Source organism: Haemaphysalis longicornis, unplaced genomic scaffold (assembly GCF_048455015.1).
Source record: "Haemaphysalis longicornis isolate Haplotype H1 unplaced genomic scaffold, Haemaphysalis longicornis Haplotype H1 scaffold_7, whole genome shotgun sequence".
Taxonomy (NCBI): domain Eukaryota; kingdom Metazoa; phylum Arthropoda; class Arachnida; order Ixodida; family Ixodidae; genus Haemaphysalis; species Haemaphysalis longicornis.
Window position 1 is genome coordinate 92,326,742 of NW_027526422.1, and position 6,940 is coordinate 92,333,681.

At 47.7% G+C, this 6,940-nt stretch overlaps 1 non-coding gene across 1 annotated transcript; it reads left to right on the plus strand.

Annotated features, from left to right (window-relative positions):
- The first annotated feature begins 3,151 nt into the window (after window positions 1-3,151).
- Trnak-cuu (transfer RNA lysine (anticodon CUU)) lies at window positions 3,152-3,224 on the plus strand. The gene has a single exon. It is a non-coding gene; the product is annotated as a tRNA-Lys (tRNA).
- Window positions 3,225-6,940: the final 3,716 nt, after the last annotated feature.

Here is a 6,940-nt window from a genome sequence, read left to right on the forward strand (position 1 = left end):
TTTACTCGGCAAAATTCGATAAAGACTATCGTCTTTTGACAACATTTGCAACGAAAGGAACAGATACGCGGCCAATTTTTTCCACTGGTTTTTCCCTGGGCAATTTTCGGTTGCCCCGTCGCGCACCGAGATAGTCGAGGGAGCGCCAGGGTGCAGTCCCAAGACGCATCACGAACTACGCCGGTGCAGCCGTTTCCTACGCCGTCTGCTGCAGCGACGGCGTAGGAGACGTCGATGCACTCTCGGGAAGGCGGAAACGGCTGGGTATTGTTGCTGGCAAGGATAGGTCGCTTGCATATTCATCGGACAGCAATGCGCGACGGGCTCAGAACGGGCGCTAATAATGGCCAGAGATTGCGTATGAGCGCACAAACATTACGTGCCACGTAGGAACTTCGCTTACGGCAAAGAAGGCTGCATGGCCACCTGATGGGAGTAATTATTGTAGCTTTGAATTCGTTTTGTTCGAGTGAGGTATTACAAACAGCCACTGAAGTGCCTAGTCCATGAGGGGCCTTCATATTTTGTTGTATGGCTGAGGGACAGGCAGTGACGGTAGGTACTCGCGTTATTGTGGCTCTCAGAAGACGAGAAGCAGCTTGTATTGGTGACTGTTCAGTCGAACTATACGGTGTCGCGCATGTGTGAGGAATATTGGTTGTATGGTGGGTTTCAATAAATATCAGTTTGTAGCACTTGCACAACGCCTTTGCGAGTTGCTCTCATAGCCAAAAGATGGCACTGGCATTAGGTTTCGTACTAATATATACTAGAGGGAAATCTGGCGCCACTGTAGGGAGCCGCGCTCCGGCGAGCGTACCGTCGTGTACAGTGCAGGCACGTTCCACTTGTGCTTGGCACGGCTCACGAACAGGCTGAAAAGTTTTCTCTGGCTGCAAAAAAGACACAATATTACTGTGGAAGGTTCATCAAATTTGTCTTCTCATTATAAAATTGAACCTCCAAAAAAGAATAACTTGTCAGTGATTAAGTAGAAGCTTCATGCACTATGAGCAAGACAAAAAAACGTTACCCTGTTTTGTTGCTTTTGGCTTCGGGACAAAAAAGAAGCCATATGCCTAGCTAAGCCGAGTAGGCGAGAAACGGCGCCAGCGGCAATGGCACCGCCCACGGCGGCCCGCGACTGCAATGACAGATTTCCCTCTAGTATATATTAGTATGAAACACTATTGGCGCTAACCGCTCAGTTTGTCCTCGATCAACCCTTCGTGCCGGTGCGCATCGTCGAGGGGACCTGTGCAGCGCGCCGGTTTTGGGGGCAGCCCCAGCGCGTGTTTATTGAGGACGCTATAAGTCTCTTAAGTTGTTTGAAGGCGAAAGCCAGCGATCATCGAAAACCTCTTCACTGCTGCATCGTGTTTGCGGTGCCGTCACGTCCACTTGTCATGCGGCACGCGTCCGGACAATTCTTGTTCCATACTACTGGCACTGTCAAGGGTTAGTGCTGTAGTTGCCACACTTGGCGGCGGCTTTTTGTGACCCAGGTTCAAATCTCAGTCAAACTGAAATAAGTTTCAATGTATATCCTACTTATTTATTTTCTTTTTACAGCGGCCGTAATTTTGTTTCATTCGTGTAGTCGCCAGCAACTGCGGTCACCTTTCGCGTTTGATGAGACATCTATGGCTTTAGCCTCAAGAAGAATGTCGAACTTTTATAGATGTGTGCGGAATCATCTTTTTTTTTTCGATTTTCAATATTTTTCTAAAAAAAAACATGAAAATAAGCCTGTTTTTTAACGCCCCTCAAAATTTCATGAAAACTTGCGTCTCTACACCGGTTATATTCTTGGCGAACGCAACAATACGCGTCCGCCCAACGGAACCGCTAAAGAACAACTGCCGGTAAGGGGGCTAGACGACACTGACGACACTCTATGACAAACACACGTTACCCGCCGCGGTGGCTCAGTGGCTAAGGCGTTGCGCTGCTGAGCACGAGGTCGCGGGTTCGATTCCCGGCCGCGGCGGCCGCTTTTCTGATGGAGGCGAAAAGCAAAAACGCCCGTGTGTACGAGATTTCGGCGCACGATAAAGATCCCCAGGTGGTCAAAATTAATCCGGAGCCCTCCACTACGGCGCGCCTCATCGCCTGCGTTGCGTCGGCGCGTTAAACCCCACAATCAATCAACAAACACACGTTAGAATATACGTACGTTTACGTTAATTACGGCCATTAAATGAACACGGTTGCTATAGCGCTGAGCAGAGAAGAATAGATGATCAATCAGTCGACTTGACCCTCGCGTCGAGAGGGCCATCCATCATAGGGTTTTGACACTTATGTTGATAAACCCACAATACTACACTCTCCCTTACACTACCCCTTGAGACAAATACTTTTATTTGTCGACGGGTCGGTGTACACGCACGGACGCAGAATATTTACCGGAGTAGATATACACACAGCTTCGCTGTAAAAAAACGACCCATTCCACTGTGCAGCGGAGTTGCATTAATTACACATCACGCAACACGGTGAATGCACACGTATTTATTCTTCTCATCATTTGGCGATGATAGTGACTTGGTGAATACTCGATGAAAATGGAAGGGGCTAGAGTTTCATCTTAGCACACAAACAGAAAGATGTCTGGTCCCCTCCCGTGAAAGTCCAAGTATTTACGGCAGACGGGAATTGTGTAACGTTTGCAACTTCGCGGTGAACTAACTATATGACTCGAGTAAATAAAGCTGGCGTAACCAAAGTAACGATGGAGCCGCCTTAGCGGCTAATTCTCAATTCTTCATCGCGAGATCGTTTTGATAAAACAAGGGTAACAGCCGTTTTCTATAACCATTTTTTTTAAAATTCACCATTTACATTAAAATCTACATTCAACAATTACAAGTTCACCGTGAACAAACTAATTGGGACAAATAAATGAAACTCGCAGTACTAATATTACAGCCGTCTTACTACATTTTTTTCGGGAACGTTTTGATAAAGCAAAAGTTGTAGCTGTTTCTACGGAGCATTCGCGACGAAGTTGGCGTTGCCGCAATGCGTTTTTAGCTTCCCAGAACAAGAAAGCGTAGAACCTTAGCCATTAACAGCGTCGCTGTAAAAACGAAGAGTAGCAGTTGGGGTGTTCCCTTATCCCTCCCTGGATGGCCCATGGAGACCATCCGCCCGGCTAGCTCAGTCGGTAGAGCATGAGACTCTTAATCTCAGGGTCGTGGGTTCGAGCCCCACGTTGGGCGACCTTTTTTTTTTTTTTTTTTTTTTTGCAATGACAATTTGTTGAACGAAGGGGTCGTTTACGGTGTCTCAGCTCGGTTCAGCCCAAAATCCCTCGATACTGCTCTTCAAAGCCGACAGGGTTCTCTCTAAGTAACAACTTTTGGCAGGTGAACTGGCACACATTTCTTTAGTGCCCTGACAGCAGCATCGTTAGTATTGACTTTATGGTAAATATCGGTGACATTCAATAATGGTAGCGCGGCAGCACCTTTTCCTCGGTATATGACGGGGCAGATAGCACAGTGCGCTGTGGCATACTGCTCTTATCCCGTTATAGATTGGAGGTGTAATGGCGACAGCAATGAATAGATGCCAGGCTAACGGCGCGCATCTCTCGTAGCGTTGGACGTACTATCGACCCGAGCTGCAGATGTCGACAAAATAGAAAAAAAGAAATAACGCCTGAAAGGACGCGTCACGCAAATGTGCAATTAAGCAGCCTTAGTGTAGTGTATCTGCTATCGATCGGGCTTGCCGTTTAACGGGTACGTGAAGACAAAATACGAGAGTTTGGTTCGTTCTAAAGGCTGCAATAATCCAATAACGATGATGCCAGTCTTAACGCAAACTTCCAACGACTTCCAACAAGATAACTGATAAAGCAGTGGTGACTCACTAGACACTTCCTCGCAGGGTCACAAAGTCATGTTTGACGTCACAACGTCCCGTATGACGTCACAAAGTCTTGTTTTGTGGTTGGCGGCTGCGGTGGAAAGCCATTGCCAGGATGCGTTACTGCGCATTAGTTGCCGTGCCCCTTGTTTCCTTCGATTGTATCGCTTGAATGCTAACTTTCAGTTAACACACTGATCACGCTGTTTCTTGGATTCCCCCTACGCGTCACTGCTGACATCGCAGCGCGAAATTTGAAAGTGTTTTATATTTCGTGTCTTTTTAAAGCGAAGCTCTCTTGTTCTCACAAATGACGGTGTCGTAGCCAAAATACACTGCAGGAAAGCCAACTTTACACAACTGGAAGGTACATGATGACGATGATGATGAAACAAGAAAAATAAAAATGCTTCCCGTGGTTGGAATTGAATCTGTGTGGAAGGCGTCGCAAAGGAACTAGAATTTGACAAGTGTACATTCATTCTAGGGAGCCGTGTACCCAACAAAAAAGACGGCATAAGCACCCTCCCAAACCGACCAGGAACTGCGCCAAGCGTGTCGCCTGCGACACTCGTCTGCTACTATACTCAGTTACAACTTAAAGGAGCCATGAAGACAAAATACAAGTTGGGTTTATTAGAAAGACTGCTTAGTCCCGATAACAATGATACCAATATCATCGCAATCTTCGAACAAATAACGGATATATTAAAGAAAACGTGTGAAGCAGTCGCGACCCCCTAGCCAATTTCCCGCAACTTTTCTATGACGTCACGGAACCTTGTTTGCGCGATTGGCGGCCGCCTAACTGACCTGTCGCGACGAGACATGACTGGACGTCTGTAATGGGGCCTCTAGTTCCATTTGACCGCATCACTTGAATGCAAACGTGCAGTTAACGCGCTGAAAATTATGTTTTATTGTTGGCCCGTGTGACGTCATTCTTGCTCATAACACGTCACTGTGGCGCAAATTTGGAAAGTTTTAAAGTACTTCTTGCTTTTTTTTTCGTTAAAAAAACATCTTTTGTGGCTGTAATGGAGCTGAGTGAGATACTGAATCCTAGTTCTTTCAGATTAAACTAAGTTGTATTTTCTCTTCATGGCTCTTTTAAGAACGGCAACGGAAGTTGCCGCAGTGCCTCATCACCGCAGCCGGATGTTACTCCGCGCGGCGCAAGTAGCGCGTTACTGTGAGTATTTTGAACATGGCACGAGGCGTTTCCCTCATTTTATGGATTGATATGCTTATAAACTACTGCAGTGACGATAAACTACTCGAAAATAGGCAGGCGATATCACGCATTCATAGCAATTTCCTTTCAAAACACCCGCGCCCGTTGACATCCGGGTCCGTCGCTTTGGCAGAGAGACACCATACATGAGCTGTTGCCGTTCTTAACTTGTTCCCGAGTATAGAGGGCCGCCGAGTAACGTTGACCGGAACTGGGTGGCGCTGACGTGCGGCAAAGCTCCAGTGCATAAACCCAGTAAACGTCCCTTGACGATGAAAAATATCGTACAATCTGACAAATCTCCAGCTCCGCTTGATGGCGTCTCAGTGGCTGCTCTTGCAGCCGATCCGGTTGGGAGAGTCCGATGCCGGAAAGACATTGCTCAGGCGTCTCCGCATAAGGCTGGAATCTCACATACACGTGGAACTCAACACTGCGAGCGTTCTCAACCCGCAATGGCGGAAGAATCAACATCACTTGGACCCGCTGTGGTATTTGGAGAATTTGGATTGTTAGCTCGCCATCCCAGGCATTCGCTCGAAGAGATTTACACCAGTGGCTGAAGCGAGAATGTTAGCACTTGAGCACTTCGACCGGTTGTACGGAGATTGTACGGTGCACTCGTTTACAGACGGATCTGTCGACAGAGAAACACCAGAGCAGAGGCCTTTCTGATTCCCGGCGTAAACGTTTCCTGGGCGGCTCGCATTGACCATTTGACATCATATACAACGGCGGAGTGTAGCGATTGAGGCGACCTTAAAAAGATCAAATCGCTTCGGGTGCAGTGTGCGGTAATTCTTACGGATTCAAAGTCAGCCCTACAACTTTTGCAGCTTGGATTTCCCGCAGATAAAACTTGCTAACGCTCCCTACGTCTCCCTCAGCAGCTAAATGAAAATGGGCTTGGCGTTCGCTTCCAGTGGGTTCCTTCTCATGTCGGAGCGCTTGGAAACGAAGCCGCGGACAAGTTGGCCCGTGAAGCGACATCTTGTACTCGTTTTCTGAAAGTGGCTTCAGGAGAACGGCGAATTTTAAAAACCGCCATTAAAGAACACTTCAAATCTCTTTGGCGACCACAACACCAACCTTGTGTTACCAAAGGAATGAAGAGGACAGAGGCATCCTTACTGTTCTGCATCCGAACCAACTCAGCGCGGACACCAGCGTGGCGTCTAAGCTGAATCTCACCTCTGTGCGCAACGTGTTCTGTAACAGGTGACATCGGACTTTTTCTTACGGACTGCTGAGAGCATGCGACGGAGAGCCTAAGTTTGTTCAAAGAACTGCGAAAGAGAGCCGTTCCGCATGCCTGTTTGGATGATATCATTTTTTCTAAAGGCCATTGGATCACCAGGAGAGACATTTTGCGCCTGATCTTCGGGTTTTTAAGTGACGCACGCCTCAGTGACTCCTGGTGATTTCCCGCGCATATCTGCAAGAAGGTGTTGATCGGGGGAGCAATTTCCGGCATACCACGCAAGGCTAGGTCCATCCGTTAATAAACATCATCACCGCACCCACCACCGCCATCTTTCAAGCAAAACAAGGTCATGGTTTATTTTGTATTCACGGCTGCTTTGGTGTCCCATGCAGAGCGTGTAGGGGGACACAGCAAGTGAATAGTGCCGACCGCGAACTTAGGCGAATTCGGTACGGTATGGAGCCGCCTTTCACGCGCAGAAAAAGAGATTTCTCCTCGCGTTTTTATACAACTAGCAACCTGCAAAAATGTGGTTGCAAAAGTTCTGAAAATTGTCTGGTGATGCGTAAGCATTCCTTCGAGCCGCTCTTGTATGTAACGAGCCTCTGTAGAGTCGGCTTCACCGC